Source organism: Danio rerio, chromosome 24 (assembly GCF_052040795.2).
Source record: "Danio rerio strain M-AB ecotype USA chromosome 24, GRCz13ab, whole genome shotgun sequence".
Lineage (NCBI taxonomy): Eukaryota > Metazoa > Chordata > Actinopteri > Cypriniformes > Danionidae > Danio > Danio rerio.
This window is the reverse complement of record NC_141044.1, coordinates 35,517,108-35,540,000: the sequence shown is the minus strand read 5'-3', so window position 1 is coordinate 35,540,000 and position 22,893 is coordinate 35,517,108. Positions and strand designations below refer to the sequence as shown.

The following is a 22,893-nucleotide window of genomic DNA, read 5'->3' as shown; positions in this document are numbered from 1 at the left end:
TTGAGATCTCAAAAACAGTGAGATCACAGTGGCCTCTGGTGGATTTGCAAAAAAACGGCTAAAAAAAATAAATCTCCTGCGACGTATTTAGTGCTCTCCAGAAATGTATATAGGGGTACATTTTCAGGATGAGCCTGGGTTGAATATCACAGCCTGCTTGAATAATAAATTTTTTATTGCAATGTGACTATTTTTTGACTGTGACATTATCGCCCCTCACAGCGTTCGCGTGGGTTTCCTCCAGATGCTCCGGTTTCCAATTATGTAGGGACTAAGCTGAAAAGAAAATAAATGAATGAATGATCGCCCCTTTGACTACATGTTTGTTTCTACCACAATAACACAACAGTATAAAGTATAGCAGTGAATTTAGCATTTGCTGGCCAAGAATTACTGTCTGTATTGACATACTTGATTATGTTTCTGGTCCACTTACTCCTGAAACAACTCTAGATAGCAATCATTATACCAATTGAATACAATTGCACACATTTATTACTTTCTCATTCAAAAGAGCTCTTTTAAATGGGACTTTGAGCTCATTTAAGTGACGCAACCATTCACTGGTATATTGTTACAACCCTGTGGCACTTCAGTTCACTCGCTGATTAGCCCTCATAAGATGAAAACAGCACGTACACAAACTCGAGCATAAGCCATTCAGTGTTTCTGTTTAAAGTGATATTTATAAATTTGTAAACAGATCTAATATTATTGGATATAATATATGATTCTATAACATAGCAGTTTGTTTGATAAAGGGGCTGCACAATATATTGTGTCAGCATTGATATCTTAATATGCACATTCGCAATAGTCTCATTGCAGGATTACAGTTGACACAACACACTTCATTATATTGCGGAGTCAATGAAAAGTTAATGTTTGCATTTTTTTTTTTAACTCGGTAAGCATTTCAAGGTAATTTAAACCACTTGGACACAAGGAATTATCATGTGTGTATATACATAACTAATTGTATGTAATCATTTGCCCAATGAAGACTTTACGGCGTTATTTTACATTTGATTATTACATTTTTAGTGCCTGAATATTGTAAGACTCCCAAGATACTGGTATAGCATTGTTTATTTTCTGTGTATCTTTGCGCTGTTGTATTTATCTATGGTTTATAATGGGTTTATTATCATTTATGCTGATACACTTCAATACAAAATCATCGCAGTTGAGGTCAAGTGTATGTAAAAATAAAAAATAATGAATAATGAACATTTTCCAAATTATGGAAGCCCGTTCCCGAGTTCCCTGAATTAATAAAAAAATAATAATTATAAATAAATTCTAAAGTCAGAATTGCAGGTTATTAAGTCAGAATTTCGAGTTAAGTATATAAGTAAATAACCTGCAATTCTGACTTAAACTCACAATTTGGACCTTATAACTCGCAACTCTGACTTAATAACTTACAATTATGACTTTACAATTCAAAGTTCTGGCTTTATGACTCCAAAATCTGACTTTATAACTCAGAATTCTGATTTTATAATTTTATTTTTTACATTGTATTTATTTTTTTATTTTTTTATTTTATACGGGCGGGCTTCCATATCAAATAGAGCAGATTCAAGTCATCTGGTGAAATTGTATTAATATAGTAATATATACAGGTATTGTAGAAAAAAAATCTATTTTGCATTGTCCATTTTTTTTTCCAATATCATGTAGCCCTTGAACCGGACAAGTTGTTTTAAAAACGCATTAAATTGATCAAAAAGAACAGTTAAGACTTTTACTTTGTACTTCAACTTTAAATAAATTAGTTTTGTAAAAAAAATTAATCTGAATTTGCACAAAAAACAAGATTATGTATGTATAAATGTTTCTATTCACCCCAAAAATAAAGTAAAAAATTACATTAAAATAATTTTTGAAAGAAACAGTAATACTGTATTATTATGTTCATAGGTAACACTTTAAAAAATAGTCTATTAGTTAATGTTAAGGTGGCATGGTGGCTCAGTGGTTACCACTATCGCCTTACACCAAAAAGGTTGTTGGTTCGAGTGCCGAGTGCATGTTTTCCCCATGTTGGCGTGGGTTTCCTCCAGGTGCTCCGGTTTCCCCCACAGTCCCCCACAGTCTAAAGACATGCGCTATAGGTGAATTGGATCAACTAAATTTACAGTGTGTGTGAATGTTAGAGTGTATGGGTGTTAACCAATACTGGGTTGCGGCTGCAAGGGCATTCGCTGTGTAAAACATATGCTGGATAAGTTGGCGGTTCATTCCACTGTGGTAAACTCTGATAAATAAGAGACTAAGCCAAAAGAAAATTAATGAATGAATAGTTCATGTTAAATAATGTATTTACTAACATTAACAAACAATTATTTATTCATTCATTCATTTACTTTTCAGCTTAGTCCCTTTATTAATCTGGGATTACCACAGCGGAATGTACCGTTATCTTATCCAGCATATGTTTTACGCAGCAGAGGCCATTCCAGCTGCAACCCATCACTGGGAAACATCCATACACTCCCATTCACACACATACACTACAGCCAATTTAGCCTACCATATGTTTTTGGATTTGTAGGGGAAACCGGATTACCCGGAGGAAACCCACACCAACAGTGGGAGAACATGCCAACTAACCCAGCCAAGGCGAGATATATCCAGCTGCAGGCCCGCAGAACCACACACGTTCTAGGCACACACAATCTAGGCAAACCATAAATGGTAACGACGGATGTTAATGTTATTAACGTCTTTTTGAACATCATCATCAATATATTTTTATATATATGATTAATAAATAGTGTACACAATAAACAATAGTGTTTACTTTACTTTATTTCACAAATATTGTGATCGAGACGGCCGAATGGGGAGCATTGTTTCCGAAGCCATTCAATATAATAGACAGAACAGTTTTTAATCAGTCATTATAGCTGATCAGTCATTATTATCTGACAATAATATGGCAGGTACACGTTTGCTGGCCTTGCTGAACGATCTAATTTGGACAGGTTTAATTTATATAATGGATTAATTTATGATGAAGGAAATAATAGCAAGTTAATGTAAGCAATAATACATTATATGTAATAAAAATCTTTTTACATGTAACAAATGTATGACACTATATTAATATTTACTCAAGCTATTTAATAGTGTTTATTAGCTTAATTTTCTAATAACCTTTTAATTAATGATTTCCCACATTTAATACTGTAGTATTTTATAGTAAGCAATAAATTGTTTTTAAACCAAAATTTAGCAATAGAAACAAATGAACTATTAATAATAAAAAATGTATAAATACATACAAACACACTCACACATATATATATATATTCATTCATTCATTTTCTTGTCGGCTTAGTCCCTTTATTAACCCGTCCCTGCTGAAAAATCCAGCTTAAACCAGCCTAGGCTGGTTGGCTGGTTTTAGCTGGTCAACCAGGCTGGTTTTAGAGGGGTTTTGGCCACTTCCAGGCTGGTTTCCAGCCATTTCCAGCCTGGTTTTAGCTGGTCAGGCTGGAAAATGACCAGCTAAATCCAGCTAAAACCAGCTTGACCAGCCTAGCAAGGCTGGGAGCCCAGCCAAAACCAGCTATGTCCAGCTTAAACCAGGCTAGGCTGGTTTAAGCTGGATTTTTTAGCAGGGGTGGTCGCCACAGCGGAATGAACTGCCAACTTATCCAGCAAGTTTTACGCAGTGGATGCCCTTCCAGCTGCAACCCATCTCTGGGAAGCATCCACACACACACTCATACACTACGGACAATTTAGCCTACCAATTCACCTGTACAGCATGTCTTTGGACTGTGGGGGAAACCGGAGCACCCGGAGCAACCGGAGCACCTGGAGGAAACCCACACGAAGGCACAGGAACATGCAAACTCCACACAGAAGCGCCAACTGAGCCGAGGTTCGAACCCGCAACCCTGTGACCTTCTTGCTGTGAAGCGTAGGTAGACAGCTCTACCTACTGCGCCACTGCCTCGCCACATATATATATATATTTAACAGCTGTGACATTTTAGTAAATTATAGTAGTTTATGTATAAACTTAGAATTTTAATCAGTTAGGATAATCAGTTTATAACTATATATATATTGTTTAAATGATTAACTAGTTTATTTTAAAAGTGACATGTTGTTTGCTTTTTATATTTTACAACAAAGTGATTTTAACCAAGTATGATTATATTAAGATCCTGAATTAGTTTATTACACTTAATCCAACAATTAGATGGTCTATACTGTTTTCTTTGTTTATGTAGACACATGAATAAAGTCAGAAGTGTATTTAACCAATTATTTTTATTTACATAATTTGCGTTCAGAAACTGCAAAGATGTTAAAATGATCGTTACGATATAATAATAATAATGACTGAAATGGGAAACCATATTTGTGAAATTTAATAGTTGGCGATAATGCTAAAGATTTAGTTACCATATATGGTTTGCCTAAATCGTGTGTCCTAGATTGTGTGTGCCTAAAACGTGTGTGGTTCTGCGGGCCTGCAGCTGGATATTATTGGCCAAGGCTCGAACCAGCGACCTTCTTGCTGTGAGGTGATCATGCTACCCACTGTGCCACTGTGACACCCAATATTTATTATGGTATTTATTCAACTCTGTTAACGTGCACTAATGTCAACAAGCACAACGTTAGATGTTAATAATGCATTAGGTTATGTTGAACTATGACAAATAAATGATTTACAAGATTATTTATTACCATTAACTAATGGACCATTATTCTAAAGTGTTACCCATTCATTTTCAGACATCCACAGCGTCTTACCCAGCATAACAGGTGAAACAAATGCACAATAAAAAAAAAATTTCCATCGTGCTGTATGAGAGAAGACCATTCACCTGAAGGCTACGAGCCTGGTGTCACTAAGCAACCGTAAAAAAAAAAACATAAAAAAATAAGTGTCCTTTATATTTGAGCCTTATTGCTGTGATCTGTTTTCACTAAGATTCTGTACAGCATCAGCAGGTGTCAGATCTAAACCTAGATGAGTGCTTTCAAGTGAAAATGAATGCTTTCTGGATATATGTTCTTGTAAAGAAGAGGTGAAGGGTTGTGTCATGTGTCTCGCGTTCATATACGGAAGCTCACTTGTGGTGATAATTAAACTGTCATAATAGTTCAATGCTATACGCAATTCCTCCAGGACGGTGACCCATTCGGGATGTAAAAAATGTGGGCGGGGCAGAGAGCCGTGGGAGAGGACCGCCCCCTTTATTACACACCTGCTTAATTGCTGTATGGACGTATAGACAAAGTCCCACATGACCGCAGTGTGATCTCCTGATGTGATGGTTCCCATTCAGCTGTTTCTCAGCACCTGTTTTCCAAATCTCTCATCAGCCACCTGCAGGAAAAAAAAAAAAAAACAAGCTGCATGATTACCCAGAAAGCCCTGCTGTAAACCTGCTGAGATTCAAATGTGAGAGTGATGATTCTGCATGTCTTGAATCTCACATTTGTGTGTGTGTGTGTGTGTGTATGTGTGTTTGTTTACACCATGCACTTTTTATAGATTTACATATACACAAGTGTGAAAGTTTACCCACACCTTTAATTCAAGAAGTCGCAGTGAGGGAAACTGATGAACGCACTTGTTTTGCCATTATTTATGGGGTTGTTTGAAGTGAAATTCATTAACTTCGTCATTCCAAACATGTATGGACTAACTTTGTTCAGTAGAAAACAAACAAAAGGTTTGACAGAATGTTAAAGGGGTAGTTCACCCAAAAATTTAAAATGTACCCATTTTTTTTACTTACCTTCATGTGGTTCTAAAAACGTAATAAGTTTCTTAAGTTTGTTGATATAAATGAAATGAAGACATTTTGAAGAAAGCTGAAAACCTGTAACCATTGACTTCCATCATAGGAAAAAAAAATTCTCTGGAAGTCAATTATTACAGGTTTCCAGCTTTCTTTAAAACAACTTACGTAGGTGCCAGAGTGGACATAATTCAAGCGAACGCAGAGATACTGAGTATGCGCAAGAGAGACCGAATGTATGCGCGAGAGAGACCGAATAAGCGCGAGTAAGACTGAATGTACGTATGAAAGAGACCGAGTATGCGCGAGCAAGACTGAATGACTGAGTACGCACGAGAGAGACCAAATGGACGTGAGAGTATAGAGCCGTGCGACAGAGACCGAATATTGACGCACAAGATGGACCGAGTGGACGCCGAGTGCAAATGAGAGAGACCGAGTACTGGCGCGCGAGAGAGACCGAGAGACTATTAAAGTTACTATTATTACTCACTATTACTAACAATACTGTGTTTACTAATTTGTTTCCATGAGTTCTATTTAACGTACAAATGGCAGGTTTTGTTATTACAATTGTAACGTTTGTAAAGTTATAATTTGCACTTTATTTAGAATAATTTGAGCAGTTTTGCTCACTTTAAAATGCAATTTATAACTCGGGTGTGTCCTAAAAAATAGTAAAAGTGATCATGTATATAAAATAAAATAAAAAATATAGATTAATATCTTGAAAAATGCATTTATACTTAAACAGTGTATTAAACTTTGAGCAGACATGTTGAGCACCATTAAATATAGGTCACTATTATTGTAACCCGAGGAGTGACACTGACAACAGAGTTCGGATCCACATGCAGGTTTATTGAGGAAGTCAGGCAAGCAATGGTCAACACAGGTGCAAACAGATGTGTGAAGTTACGATCGCTGGTGATCATGACAGATATGTTTCGATATGTAATAATTCATTAGGCCTGTTATATAACAAACTGATACATTATTTTTTCTTTATATGGGTTTAATCAAAGGCTATAGATTATTATAAAGGGAATTTGGTTTTATGCAGAGTTTTTAAAAAAGGGGTTATTTTTAGCCAATTACAAAACAATTGCAACAGAAAAGGAAATTCTGTGAACTCACTGATGTGATGGCAGCTCCAATCTTTTTTATTGCAGTGCCTTTGCAGTAGGCTACAGCAGTGTAACAAAATAATGAAACTTAATATTAGATGTCCCCTAAACATGTTGGAAAATTAAAGCTTGAACTAAAGTTGGCTCGGTATGCTAAATCTCTCTCTCAATTCAAATTTATATCACCAAAACATTTGTTATTGGGTCATTCCTACTACTCAGTGCCATTTGTGTCCCCAGGGCATTATATGGTACATAATATTTAAAAATGAAATTAAAAATCCTTAAAGCTTGTCTGATAACAAGAACAAGACACAATAACAAGTGCTCAAAATTAAATAAAATGTAAAATAATTACTCGATATTCAGAGCAGAAAGCTGAATTGTCATTCATTGATTAATAACAGTAAGTTTAATAGTCTCTCTCGCGTACACCTAGCCTCTCTCACGTCCACTCGGTCTCTCTCGGGCACCAATATTCGGTCTCTCTCGCGCACTAATATTCGGTCTCTCTCGTGTCCACTCGGTCTCTCTTGCATCCACTCTGTCTATCTCCCGCGCCAATACTCAGTTTCTCACACGCTCCAATACTCGGTCTCTCTCGCACGCCAATACTCGACCTCGTGTGCCAATATTCGGTCTCTCTTGCGTGCCAATACTCGGCCTCACTCGCATGCACTTGGCCTCTCTCGCGTCCATTCGGTCTCTCTCACGTGTACATTCGGTCTCTCAAGAGTATTTAGTCTCTCTGCGTTCGCTTGACTTTTTGACTTGACTTTCTGGCGCCTCATAGTATTTCACTATAATAGAAATGCTGGATTCCATACATCCGATTTGTATAGGGACAACATTAAGGAATAACTTATAAGAAATGATGCGGTTCTTCTCTAAAGAAGTAGTTACTCCACCCCTTTCAGAGCATCTTTATAGGCGTTTTGCATTATAACTAAGGTAGTTCAAACGATGGTTCTGCGACAGAGAAACTACAGGTTTTGGGAAACACTCATCACTACATTGTTCTTTCCCCAAACAATGCATAGCACTATGGTAGTTCAGCTGCGAGTTACGTCGTTTGTGATCATGACAGATATATTTTAATATGTAATAATTCATTAGGCCTGTAATATAACAAACTGATACATTATCCTTTCTATATATGGGTTTAATCAAAGGCTATAGAATACTATAAAGGGACTTTGGTTTTTGGGAAACGCACCCCTGGTCGGTTGAAGTGTATATAAATCTGGTGGATTTATACAAGAATATTATATCATTAAAAAGCAAACAGCAGCCTCTGGTGGATTTGCAAAAAAAAAAAACAGTGAGCAGACGTACTTCCGGTTACATATTGTCATGACTGTGGTTGTCCACCAGATGCCACTGTAGTTCGCCAGCAACTCCCAGCGAACTACAGTGGCTTAAGAACTACATTTCCATACATTCTTTCGCACACACACCCGGTCTGTCATATAAACTGATTTGCAACCACAGCTGTCTCCGTTCACCATTGATTACCTGGACTATATATTCAACTATTCATCCTCTGTTTGTCAGTTGGTCGTTGTCGTCGGTATGTGATCTTGCTCTAGTATCTTGTCTCAGTTGTTAAAGTCCAGTTCGAGTTAATCTGTTTAAGTTCCTCGTTTGGTTGTTACTTTGATTTTTTTATTTTTGCCACTTTCACTGCACAATAATCATTAAAATCTGCACTTGGATTCTACACCTGTTTTTGTTCCTGTTTACAATCCCGTACGTAACACATATTCTGCTGTCCCCAGAAATGTAGACCTGGATACGTATCCGCAATTAGCCTGGGGTGAAAGAGATTTCTGAGCATTTATTATCTTCTGTATTTTGCATTAATTTTTGATTTAAAGAAATTGATCAAATGCTTATGTCCTGTGTTCATTTTAAAAAATGCTGCTTGGTCATTTTTGTAACACATTAGTCCACATTCACCTTCAGTGTGAAGAACGCCAGCTAGAGCATTAATCAAAATATCAAATCTCAGATCTACAGAACAAACAAAAAAGTAAGAATAACATTCAATTAGAACAACCTTACATAACAATCACAGATTTCTTTGTTTTTTAAAGGTTATATACGGTATGAAGCTCTCAAAATCTGTTTTAATTATTTCAGGTAAAAAAGAAATCATCGCATCACAACAGATGGGCTTCCATAACAAGACTATTTAATATGTAAGAAATGGTGTTTTCTTTTTTTCTCCACGGAACTGCTGCATATTCAGTCCATGGCCAGTTAGTGATTCACTCAAACAATGCAACAAGTGACATAAAAATCCAGGGTCAGGCTACATTTACACTCTGACAGATTGGAAAGACATAAAAATTCAAGGCCGACGAAGCATTTCAGGTGAACTCCTCCATCTGTGAGTGGGTGTAGCAGGATAAAAGCTCCATTTATCTGATTCTGAAATGCTTAGAGACCACAAAACCAAACTCGGGTTTATAAAAAAGTGACTTTTGTGCTTCCACAACATGCTCGCCTCAAGCATTTAGTCAATTTACACCCGTTAGCACCCCAGTAAGAGCTCAAGTGGTTGATTAAATGTGTAAGAGGTGATGATTGTGCTGTGGATTGTGTTGTAGGTCAAGGAAAAAAAATCCTCAATGAGACCTCTCTTCTGTTCTCTTAGATAGCAAGTAGATCAATGAAGAAATAATGCAGAACTGTCCTTGATAAATGAGCATGCTGATCTATAGGATTAGTTATTAACCTGTTAGCAAACTTCCAAAAATGTACATTAACAGTTTTATAGCACTATGGAAATAATTAAACCAAGGGTTATTATTAATATGTACCCCATATACATTTCTGAGAAATGAAAGTGTAAAATACATCTCAGGAGGTACATGCTTTTTCAGATCTCAAATTTCTGTCGTGAGAGCCTTCTGGACCTGCTGTTCCACCAGAGACTGCTGTCTACTGACCGATTAACCCCCCAAAATGCTTTCTTCAACCATTCTTCGTCAGACTCAAACCCCATAATTGCTGTCAACTCTACTCTGCACCTTAAATCTGCTGATGTACGTGACGAGCCACTGGGCAAACTGGTAAAAGCAGAAAAGCCGTCCACACGGAGGTAACTGGTCAGCTGGTAGTGCGGAAAAACAAAACAGAAGCCGTCGGTGGCATCATAGCATTCGTTTTAAAAACGAAATGCAGCCACATGTAGCTCTGGCTACATAATTCATGCTCTACATAAATGTATACAGGGTACATTTTCACAATGAGCCTTTGTTGCAACAATTAGGAGACCACTTGATGACCACTTGCCATCTTTTATAGAGTTAGTTCAATCAAAATTTACAAACTTCATTACCAACCCTACTGATTTTCTTTAGTAAAAAGACGATTTTTCTTTATTTGAGCCAGGGGTTTCCAAAATTTTCAGCCCGCGACCCCCAAAATGACAATGCCAGTGACTCTTGACCCCCAATATCATCGGAGGGGATTATAAATACATATTGGTGTGCACACACACACCAATAGACACAAGTCTATTCTTCGTTTATTTTTATTTTTTATGTCTGAGTGCTGTAAATGGGCCAGAAAGTTTAAATTGGTGTTATAAAATCAATCTGCTGCATCTGACGCAATTGCTGTGTCTTTAATATAATGTATTGGGGTCGCAATCCAATAGAACTATAAGCTGCTAGAGTAACTACCTAGTACATAGTTACTATAAACAACTATTTTTTTCTCTTCAGTAGGTTATGGATAAAATATGGTCATTCTTATGGTTTAATAAAAAAAAATAGATTTTTGGAAATCACCAGGCGTCCCCCCTTTATTGTCCTGCGACCCCTCGAGGGGTTCCAACCCCCACTTTGAGAACCACTTAAGCTAAAAAAATGAACAAAACAATCATCAAAAATATTTTTAATCATTTGTTTTTAGTAATGCTATTAATAAGCACAGTGTTTTTTATATTTATTGATTTATTTCATATAATTACATAATTGTATATTTAATAATAAATATTATTAGATGCCGTTGCGCTTTTATAACATTTACAATTAGATTTATTTTACCATTATTACCATCAATTGAAAGAGTTGTTCATTAGATAATTTTTAGTTTCTCTTGACTTATTATTTATTGGTTTGAGTAAAATGTACATATTTGTTTTATTCATTGAAGTTCCGAAAACACTTCTTAAAAGCTATTTGTTAATTAGCTAAAGTTATCAGTAACAAATAAAGTTATGGATGGTAACTAATAACCTAAACATTTCCATTTTGATTGTAATGCAATAATGTGCACCTTTGTAAAGTTGCTTTGAAACAATAATTATTGTTAAAAATGCTATACAAAACAAACTTAATTTGAATTTAGAATTTTTTGTTTTCAATTAAAAAAAAACCTAAGATCTTTTTTTTAAACAATGGCAATTGTCTTTTTTATTTTTTATTTATGAATAATTTTATTTATTCAATTTAAAAGAAATGCCATCAGTAGTTTGGAGAAAATAGTAATACTAATATATGAAAATACAATTTGAAATACATTAAGATTCTATGAAAATAAAAGTACTAAAAATATCATTGAAAAGCATTACATCTTCGAGCTTAAAAATAATGTTTTTTAAATAAATATGGTCATACAAAATGTAATATACATTATTTATAAAAATGCTACTTTAAATATTAGACTTTATGTATTTTTATATATAAGCTTCAGTGATTTTCATGTTTTTCCTTCCACTGATCTGTTACCATAGTTATTGATTATGTTCTCCTGTCTCTCCGTGTTATTTTCAGCACAGAGTTTGAACATTCTTTGTCTATAATTGTATTTGCTGTGGTAAAGCTGATACAGTATGTGTTATGTGTTTTTAAACCAGGATTACCTTTATTAAAGTAGACAGCCGTTATAAACCATCCTCATCTTCCCTGCCTTGCCTGCAAATAACAGAAATATTTTAGTGAAGCTTCAAATCCTTTCTGGGGCCTGAAGTTCAAACGAGGGTTGCAAATTGCTGCTTTTGGGCTTCAGAGATCTTAATAATGAGTGCAATGAAAAGTCAAGAATGTCATTATGTTAACAGTTAACAGTTGGCACAAAATGCTGCTGCCAGAGTTATCACCAAAACTTCCAGTTTGGATCATTTCGCTCCTATTTTACATTTTAACTTCCTATTACATTTTATGTAATTTTTTTAATAAGTACTCAATAATTATTCATTCATTAATTTTCTTTTCGGCTTTATTCCACAACAGAATAAACCGCCAACTCATCCAGCACACGTTCTAGGCAGCAGATGCCCTTCCAGCAGCAACCCATTTCTGGGAAACATCCATACACACTCATTCACACACATACATTACAGACAATTTAGCCTACCCAATTCACCTGTACCGCATGTCTTTAGACTGTGGGGGAAACCGGAGCACCCGGAGGAAACCCACGCGAACACGGGGAGAGCATGCAAACTCCACACAGAAACGCCAACTGACCCAACCGAGGCTCGAACCAGCGACCTTCTTGCTGTGAAGTGACAACACTACCTACTGCGCCACTCAACAATTAGTTTTATTTCATTTATTTAGGCCCTCTTCTTTTACATACTCCATCCCAAATTGTAAGATTAAATTCTTTTTTCTCTTACGTGCTTCAAAAATCACACTGGGGTCATGAGATTCTGGTTATGTGGCTCCCTATATAATGCACTTCCTATAAAAACAGTTCAAGTCTTTGAGTTTTTAAATCTCATCTAAACTTACAGTACCTGTTCAAACATAGGTATTTACAGTGCATCCGTAAAGTATTCATAGAGCTTCACTTTTTCCACGTTTTTTTTGTTGCAGCCTTATTTCAAAATGGATTAAATATTTCCTCAAAATTCTACACACAATACTCCATAATGACAATGTGAAAAAAAAGACTTTTGAAATTGTTGCAAATTTATAAACAATAAAAAAGCCAAAAAAATCACATTTACAAACGTATTCACAGCCTTTGCTGTGAAGCTCTAAATTGAGCTCAGGTACATTCTGTTTTCACTGATCATTCTTGAGATGTTTCAGCAGCTTAATTGGAGTTCACCTGTGGTAAATTCAGTTGATTGGACATGATTTGAAAAGGCATACACCTGTCTATATAAGGTCTCAGGGTTGACAGTGCATGTCAAAGCACGAACCAAGCATGAAGACAAAGGAACTGTCTGTAGACCTCCGAGACAGGATTGTCTCGATGCACAAGGATGGGAAAGGTTACAGACAAATTTCTGCTGCTCTAAAAGTTCCAATGAGCACAGTGGCCTCCATCATCTGTAAGTGGAAGATGTTTGCAACCACCAGGATTCTTCCTAGAGCTGGCTGGCCATCTAAGCTGAGTGATCGGGGAGAAGGGCCTTAGTCAGGGAGGTGATCAATAACCAGATGATCACTCTGTCTGAGCGTAGTTTAGATCACATTAATCTCCCAACAAAAAAATTAATATCTACTCACCATCAAGTGGTTTTAAACTTTGAGTTTCTGTGTTCTGTTGAACACAAAAGAAGACATTTTGAAGAAAGCTGTAACTGTAAGCTGTAACCACTGACTTCCATGGAAAACAGAAATGCTATGGAAATGAATGGTCAATGCTTTAATGGGAAAATGTCTTTTTTTGTGTTCAACAGAAGAAAGAAACACAAAGGTTTGAACAACATAGGCTCATTCTGAAAATGTAGTCCTACATACATTTCTGGAGTTCGCGAATTATGTAGCCAGAATAACGTATGGCTGCATTTTGTCTTTAAAATTAACGCTACGGGGCGGTATGATGGCGTTCCTTTTCGCGCTTACCAGCTGACCGTTTACCTCCATGTGGATGGCTTTTCAGCTGTTACTAGAGGCTGTTGTTCAGTGGCTCGACACGTACATGGGTGGATTTGTGACATGGAACGACATTGACCACAACGACGGGGTTTGAGTCTGGTGAAGAACGGTTCCAGAAAGTAGGTATAAAAAAACAGAAGCCAACAAAAAAAATAAACAAGTAAATAACAGGGTGAGAATGTTGTAAAATCTGAAAATGTGGTAAAAATCAGGCTGCTGCAAGGGCTTTTCTTTTTCTGGATTGCTTTTGAAAACACTATTGGTTGGGTTTAGAGAAGGAGGAGGGTGGGTCAGTCGATCGGTCAGTCAGTCAGTTGACAGCGGGCTCTGGTGGATTTACAGGAGAAGACTAGGCGCAAAAGGCTGAGAGAAATTTGACAACTCAAAAGGTGTACACAGTGCCCTCTGGTGGACTCGAAAAAAAACAAAAACTGCAAAAACGCAGCTGCTTTGATGTATTTGGTGCTCTCCAGAAAGGTATACAGGGGTACATTTTCAAAATAAGCCTGGGTTGGGTTTAAAAAAAGTACAGGGTGAGTAAATGATGACAAAACTTTCCTTTTTGGGTGAAATATCCCTTTAATGTCTGTTGTTGTCTTTATTTTATTGTATTGTCACGGTTTTATGACTATGTAGGGCAGGGGTCACCAATCTCGGTCCTGGAGGGCCTGTGTCCCTGCCGGGTTTAGCTGCAACTTGCCTCTACACACCTGCCTGGATAATTCAAGTATACCTAGTAAGACCTTGCTTAGCTTGTTCAGGTGTGTTTGATTAGGTTTGGAGCTAAAATCTGCAAGTCACCGCCCCTCCAGGAACAAGTTTGGTGTCCCGTGATGTAGGTGTAACGGAGGCCAGCTAGTGTGTGCTGTGCAGGTAAACCTCACTCCTCTGACCTCTAAAGGTGCTCTAGCAACAGATGCTAGAGGCCATGGTCTTTAGCCTCCTTGGTAGAGCACCCGACTCCCATGCGGAAGATCGCCGGTTCGATACCAGCTCGGAGCAGGTTGGGTGGCGTAGGACCGGCGGGGTTACATTGGTGCCGTGTCCTGGATGGGAGTGAGGTTTAGGGGGGTGAGTGTCACGAAGGCCAGCTAGTGTGTGCTGTGCAGGTAAACCTCACTCCTCTGACCTCTAAAGGTGCTCTAGCAACAGATGCTAGAGGCCATGGTCTTTAGCCTCCTTGGTAGAGCACCCGGCTCCCATGCGGAAGATCGCCGGTTCGATACCAGTTCGGAGCAGGTTGGGTGGCGTAGGACCGGCGGGGTTACATAAGGTGTCCTTGAGTGTCATGAAAGGCACCTACTGTACAAATAAAATGAATGATAAATTCAGTAAGTGTAAATTTCTTTTATTTAAAACAGCTCAGACGTTTATTTCAGTTTGGTACTTTAGGTTTAAGGCAACTGTGGAAACCAAAGGAAAGAGTCTTAAGATGATACAATAAAATCACTTTCAGACTTGATCTTATAGTTATCGCTTTTGGAGTACCACTGTATCGCAGCTGTCTTTGTACTTTGAACGCCTAAATCACCTGTAAGTGCAATACAAAGGTTAGGTGTAAAACAATCTGCTTATTTAATTTAAGATCACAAAGAAAAGCAGGAAGGAGTCGTCCTCATGAATATTTGAGGAGCTCCTAAGACTTTATTTTAAGTTGGCGAAAGAAAATAAGCTTCACGCTCCATGGGTTCTGCTCTACGTGTTCAGCTCCAGTTACTCGCTCATCCTAGTGAGAGCAGAAAACACTTGTAAGAAACTCTAGCACTCTGACAACAGGCCCGATAAACCAATACACTTCTGTTACAGCTTCTGACACGCACGGCTGCGCTCCAGGCATCAGATGTCTTGTTCAAGGGTTTGTATGATTGAGCTGCTAAAAGCCTTGTGTTAGCTTCAAGCAGACTATCTAGCTGGTTTAACTGCAGGTAATTGGCAGAGTGCATCGCAGAGCCAGTGAATTGTGGGTCTGTCCTGCCCACCTCGACACTCTCAGACACCTCCATGTGTCAAATGAGGCAGATTTTAATGGTTCATTTAAATATCTTACTTATGCATGCAATCGATGCTGCATGATCAAATTCACTTAAAATGATTTTTAAAGGCTTTCTAAGTTGGGGGTGAGTTAATATGACAATTAATGTGTTTTATTCTATGGTCTGTTGAAATACTTGATTTTGATTGGCTGCATTGTTTTTGTTGAAACGCACAAGTAGTTCTAGTGAGTTCTGATCACAGTTTGAAATGTATGCGCTTCTCCCAAACATTAGTGTTTACCATAGCAACTTACATGTGCAGCACAGGAAACTGATGAGGATGGTTAATAATGGTGGACAGGAAATCCCAATTTTTAAAAAAAATAAAAAAATTTATTATGCCACAATTACATTAAGTTTTAATCGTTTTTCAAGCAGGAGTGTAGTTATTTTAAAGTCAAATCAGCAGTTTATGCATAAGGACAGATCAGGACAGGTATAAGAAGTGTTTGAAAATTGGCTCTGAACTCCAGGCAGTCAGCGGTAGGGCTGGGCGATTTGGCCTAAAATCAAAATCATTTTACCTCGATTAGGATTATTAAAAGATTATTTTATAAATATATAATAATTCTGACTTCAACTATATATATATATATATATATATATATATATATATATATATATATATATGTGTGTGTGTGTGTGTGTGTGTGTGTGTGTGTGTGTGTGTATGTATATATATATATATATATATATATATATATATATATATATATATATATATATATATATATATATATACACACACATATATATAGTATATAATTATAAATTAATCATTGTAAATTAATACATACAAATGTGCTGTAAAACTAGCAGTGGGGGTAGTACGTTTGCCTCACAGCAAGAAGGTCGCTGGTTTGAGCCCCGGTTGGACCAGTTGGCATTTTTGTGTGCAGTTTGTATTCTCTCCCCGTGTTTGCATGGGTGCTCTGGTTTCCCCCACAGTCCAAAGACATGCGGTATAGGTGAACTGAGCTAAAATGGCAGTAGTTTATGTGTGTGAATGCAAGAGTGTATGGGTGCTTCCCAGCATTGGGTTGTGGCTGGAAGGGCATCAGCTTTGTAAAACATATGCTGAATAAGTTGGCGGTTTATTCCGCTGTGGCGACCCCTGATTAATAAAGGGACTAAGCTGAAAAGAAAATGAATGAGTGCTTTTGTAATTTGTAAATGTACTGGCTGCCATTAATACTCTACATTTTAGAGCAGTTTTTTTGTATAATTATAGCTAATATATTTGAACATAATTGAACAATTTAAATAGTTTTTAACAATATATGAAAACAGACATTTTTGCAACATTTCTAAATACATGTTGTAAATGACATGCATTTTATTTGTGTGAAATCCAAATATAAACTTGTTTGTCATTTATTCAATTTGCATATATTGCCATGTAACTGCTTTCTATGTGGAAACATCTAAAAGTGAGTGAATTTTAATTTTTGGGTGAAGTATTGTTAAATAAGTTGAATGATATGTTTACTCTAGTTGGCTTTTTAATTGGCTTCACTGTGCAGTGAATGATTTTGGACTGTCAAAACATGTTTTTGTTGTGTTTTCAATGTGAGTGGCATGCTGTCCACCATAATATCAGTTTGTACATAATTAAAATAACAAGTATGATATTATCCTAGATGGTGTTTATCCATTTGGTGTTGATCAAGAAAAGCTTTAAACAGTCAGAAAGCAGGTTTAAAACAGGTTTGTGCAAGCACTACATTGCCATTATCCTCTGAGCATAAAACATTAATAAAACACATAAATAACACATACAATATGCTTAAAGCTTCTTTGATGGAAAGGAGCATAAAGAAACATTCTTCAAGATTGATTTTGATCAATGCCAGTTTCATGTTACTATGCAATTTAAAGGTAAATTATGATTTTGTTTTTACAATATGTATGTAATATTACAGGATTTGTCATACATGATTCAAATAATTTAATTCCAATCTATTTATCCGTACTATTTTATTTTAAATAAATATTAGCATCATATTTTCTTCGTAAAGAAACTGTCTGCTTGGGGGGAAATAAAAAGAAATGTAAACGTATTATGATTGAAAAATATTGTTTTGAAAATACCATTTGTATAGCAATTGATTTAATTATATTACATTAGATGTATATATTTCCTGTAGCAGATTCTTTTAAAATGTTATTAGAAATGATAACAGTTCTCCAGGAATTGCAATGATGTCTTTGGCCTGGATTAATCTTAATATAAAAATGAATCTTTTAGCAGTCATCTGTCAAGCTATATAAGGCTGACTGGATCTCTGGAGATACATGTCAGTCTGTCACAGATGTTGAACGTTTGATGTTGTGATCCAGAGGAAAATGAAAGTGGAAATGAAATGTAATCACAAAACATATTCATTTTCAGCACACGAAGCATGAAGCTGAAGGAAACATTAATCTGTCATCAAATTCTTCCTCCCGAAAGGCTAATTGACTAAAAGCATGCAGCCGCGCGTAACACACACACACACACACACACGCACACACACAAACACGCGCTCACACACACAAACACACACACACATACAAACAAACACACAAACAAGCGCACACACACCAACACTAAATCAAACAGTAGGCTACACACATCTGTAGGAAACTTACATATTCTGAATCCAAGCACCCAAATTGGCTTTAAAACTGGTAAAAACATTTTCCAAATATTTCTGTCGTACTGACCACCAAGCAGAGCAGAAATTTACTTAGGTTTACCTTGTTCCCGCGCATGCGCACTGTACAATTCATTGCCTCAGCTTCGGCAACGGCTGCATTTTCGACGCACCAGCAATAGAATTAAGACTTGTAGGCCATACTGTCAAATGTTTCAGGATAATAATATTTAATAATAACGTGTTCCAGAAACAAATGGTAAGAAAACATGTTTTACTTCTGAGCTGTTCTCTCACACCTTGCAAATGTACAGTTGCTTAAGAAAACATTTGTCGTGACTTACTTAGTTCAATTTATGAACTAGTGACTTCATTAACTAGAATAAAGCTACAGTCCATAACTTGTTGTCGTTTTTTTTTTTGTTACAATTTATTCAAAGCTTTAGCCCAATTCACAATGTTATAAGGTGTGTTCTTCTAATTTGATTGGCGCCGACAGATTTTTGCAGGAATACGAGCTGCCGGTGTTCTGACGATCTGTTTTTTTTCCTCCTCAGAATGTGCAACCGTTAACGTTAGCTTAGTCTGTCATGTTTCATGTACCAAAACAGGGTTAGCACATTGTCATCTTCAAATGTCTATCAGAATGATCTTCCACATTAAATAAGAATGTAAAAACAGGGGTAGCACATATAGGCCTATTGACAGCTTCAAATATCTATCGAAATTTAACTCTATTAAACAATGTAGAAAAAGGCGTAGCCGCTTCAAATGTCTATCAGAGTGAAATACTGCCTTTTTCATTTCATTAGTTTTATATTTAATTTGTTTATTAGAGTGGTAGTTCATTCCGATTGACATTTGAAGCTGACAAGATGTGCTAACCCTGTATTTTTCAGATGAAATAAGACAGATTGAGCGACCGGTAGCACATTCTGATGAGGTAGCACAGATCGTCAGCTGGTCTTTGCGTCATTACATTTCAATATGGCAATGCTGCGGTCACACCAGAGTTTGAGTTTGCGAAATTATGTCGTACGGCTCTGCGAAAAGGGGCGGGATTAAACAAGATGATTAGACATTTGAAAAGCAAGCGATTGCTCCATATTTTAAATTTCTGTCCAGAGAGGTCATGTTTTGATCCTTGATTGGTCTCACGCAGTCTAGTGAACGATTTCGCAGGTCAGAGTTCACCAAGCTTGAACTTTGCGTCGCAGCAACCTGCGAAAATTACGGGGGGGGGGGAAGCCTAGTGTGACCACAGCTTCAGTTTAGAAGGAAATTGGGTGAGAGGGAGTGAGAATCTGAGACATACGGTAGACGTGGCGCAGCTACTGAACTTTTGACAATTCATTAACTCCATTTTCAGTATGGCATCTGTAGCTTTTCCTCAGAGTTGAAAAAATACTTAAATAATCAGTCAGTTTGTTATAAGATTCAGTATATGATAATTATTTTAGACAGTAGACTGAAATTGAAATGTACAGGTGCTAATAGCTACAATGCTATGGCACACGCAAATGCATTTGACAAGCATGCCAATGTTGTTAACATTAATTTTCATAATAAAATATAATATTTTTAATACATTGCATGGTTTTAAGTGACTTTTTGTTTTACACAGTATAAATCAGTTGCTGAACAGAAAAAAACAAGTCTAAAGATTGTAGAATAAAACTATTTTTTTTTATGATTTAATGCACTAATTTCCAAATGCAAGCATGTTGTTTTCAACTAAAAACTAGTTTTTAATGGGTAACATTTGCCAAACAATAAAAACATGTTCTGTTCCTGGAATCAATAAGACAGATGACAGAAAAAAAAAAACAGATGTGTTTTGCAATGAGGTTAAACCTCTAATTTAGTGAACTCACAGTATGCGGTATCGTTTCTCAGTAAAGAGCTCTCTGAAACAGACAGCTGTCTGTTGCGTTGTATTCTGAACTCAATAATAAAGGCTCTGATTACTTTGCTTCTCTTGAGCACTGCAATTAATTCTGCACTCATAACTGAGAGTTAAACAAGAAAACGAGTGTTTCATCAAGGACTATGGTAATTAAATCCTCATCCCTAGCAATTAGCCCTTGTAACACAGAGAGAGAGAGAGAGAGAAAAGTTGCTCAGAAACACTCAACTTTAAGGCCACTGCATGTCAAACAAGAATAATGCTGAAATGAGCTCTTATATCATGTTACTTGTTAGTCATAAGCAAATGCTTATAGAAGGTCTTTGTGGTTTATTATTAATATAAAGAAATATTTGCTACAATCATACACTGAAAAAATGTCTGTAACGGTAAAAACAGTAAAAGAAAAACCTTCGATCAAAGTATAATCTTGCTTTGGACCAACCTAAACAATTACTGCAGTTTTTTTACAGCTAAATTTATAAATTACCCTCAAAAAATATATTTTAATTATTGGTTGAAAATTAAAATGTATTTTAATATTAATCAAGGGGGGAAAAATCCACTCTAAAGTAAAATATTTTTTTATAAACCATGAAAAATAATTTAATTACTTTGGTTCGACTTAAAATCGATTGAAGTAAAATTGCTGTAAATATGATTATTTTAAATTTGCAGTGCATTTTTTTTGCATTTTAACAGATTTATTTTTACAGCATAGCTTCTGATATATCATTTTAAAGGAAAGCATACACACGATAAAGACTAAAGATGAAGACTTTCATATCACATCTATTTATTTATATGATCCGAAATTCAAGTGTTCGACCAAATTGCCCGAAGCTCCTTTCACCTCTGACCCTACTTCCTTCCCACTAATCTAACTTATAACTTGACTAAAAGCAAACTTTGATGACCTTTTCTTTTTGGTCACTGACCAGAAGCAGTTAAGCTGATATTTTTATTTATTTTTTCCCAAGATCTCAATGACCACAGGCTTTAGCAGTGAATATCTCTTTACACCAAAACCTTAACCTCTCTACTGTAAGGTCAGATAAATGACGCAAATAGACTTGGTTAATTTATGCGCATTCATTTTTGCATGAATTACCCACAAAAAACCAGAGTCCTTCCCAATTGGCAGCACAACGTGAGCTGCCTGAGGTTATTCAACCCATCTGGATGCAAACTCAACGTTCACTCACAACCATTTATAATGGCAATTTAGGTTACATGCTATTTATGTTTAATTAAATACAAAATGCAGATGAATATTTAAATCTTTCGGGGCCATTAATGATGCATACATTTTATTTGAAAAAGATAAATGCATTTTTTTTAAGACACCAAAATTATAATTTGTGAGGGATAATGAGCGGTCAGCATGGTCTAAATCAAAAATCAACATTTCTGCTTTTATCCAAAGGGTGTTATCGTAATATTAATAATGTCATGGGAGGGGACGCTAACAAGAGTTAAGGATCAAAATTCAGGTTTATTAGGAGAAGCAACGGTCAACAAGGCAAACATATGTATTCAGAAAATTCAGAGTTGTGGTCAATAAACAGGCGAACGGTCAAAGGTAGGCAGCGTAACACAGTAAGGCAAGGCAGGGATATCATGTCGTAATGCTCACAGTACAGTTAAACAAGACTCAGCAAAGATGTGTGTGTGTTTGTGTGCACGCGTGCTGTATTCAGTCCATAATGATCCTCCGGCTGTGTGTGTGTGCGTGAAATCAAATTGAATCAGAAACTGGTGTGTATTAAGTGCATGACGGAATTCGTAGTTCGTTACATGACAGAATTATAGTCCAGGTGGAGGTGTGTGTTTATCAATGATTTGTAGCCACTAGATCACTAGGGATCATAACAAATAATATCTATTCAGTTATTCCAGCTTTATTTTTGATTCTAGTAGCTAACTGTTTTTTAAATTTCTTATCTGATCATTATTATACACCCATACACTCTCATTCACACAGACACTCATACACTACGGCCAATTTAGTTCATCCAATTCACTTATAGCACATGTCTTTGGACTGTGGGGGAAACCCGAGCACCCGGAGGAAACCCACACCAACACGGCGAGTCCAACATGATTTTATCAAACAAATGTTTAAAAATATTTGTAATTTTATTGAACTTAATCTCAAAGGTCAGATAAAATCATGTATGTCTATTATGTGTCGTGCATTTCAAAAGTAGTTTTATTTGAAGTTATCCTAAATGAAGTAAAAGAGCCATTTTAAGCATGAGTCACATTTACAGTTGATTGAGACTGATCTCAGAACTCATTTTAGGACAGTTATTGTTCACTGAGCAAAGCAGCAAGCTGCATTTTTGCTAATTTAGCCAACACCCAAAGCACGGGTGCTTCTGCACGGTGGTAATCTCAAAGCTTAAAGCATTTCATAAAAATCTAACTAAAGTGAAGAATAAACTCTAACAAGTCTTTTTATTACGCCTAAGATTACTTTTATTGTCAACATTTCCCTCTCTTAATTCAATCCTACGCAAAGCATGCAGAGAACTACAAATCCCCTAACCAGGTAGTTGGA

General features: G+C 36.4%; 1 protein-coding gene across 8 annotated transcripts in view; it reads right to left on the bottom strand.

Annotated features, from left to right (window-relative positions):
• The window catches only part of pde1ca (phosphodiesterase 1C, calmodulin-dependent a), a 203,529-nt gene extending 184,999 nt beyond the window's left edge, over nt 1-18,530 (bottom strand). For 5 of the 8 annotated variants that reach the window (XR_015525178.1, XM_087309830.1, XM_087309831.1 and 2 more), the window contains exons 1-3: nt 18,420-18,530; nt 11,784-11,835; nt 5,241-5,362 (exon numbers count right to left, since the gene is read on the bottom strand). The gene's annotated coding sequence lies outside the window, so the exon portion shown is untranslated. The remainder of the gene's footprint in view (nt 1-5,240; nt 5,363-11,783; nt 11,836-18,419) is intronic. The other 3 variants (XM_087309832.1, XM_087309834.1, XM_087309836.1) reach the window with 1 other exon arrangement.
• Between the last annotated feature and the right edge of the window lie 4,363 nt (nt 18,531-22,893).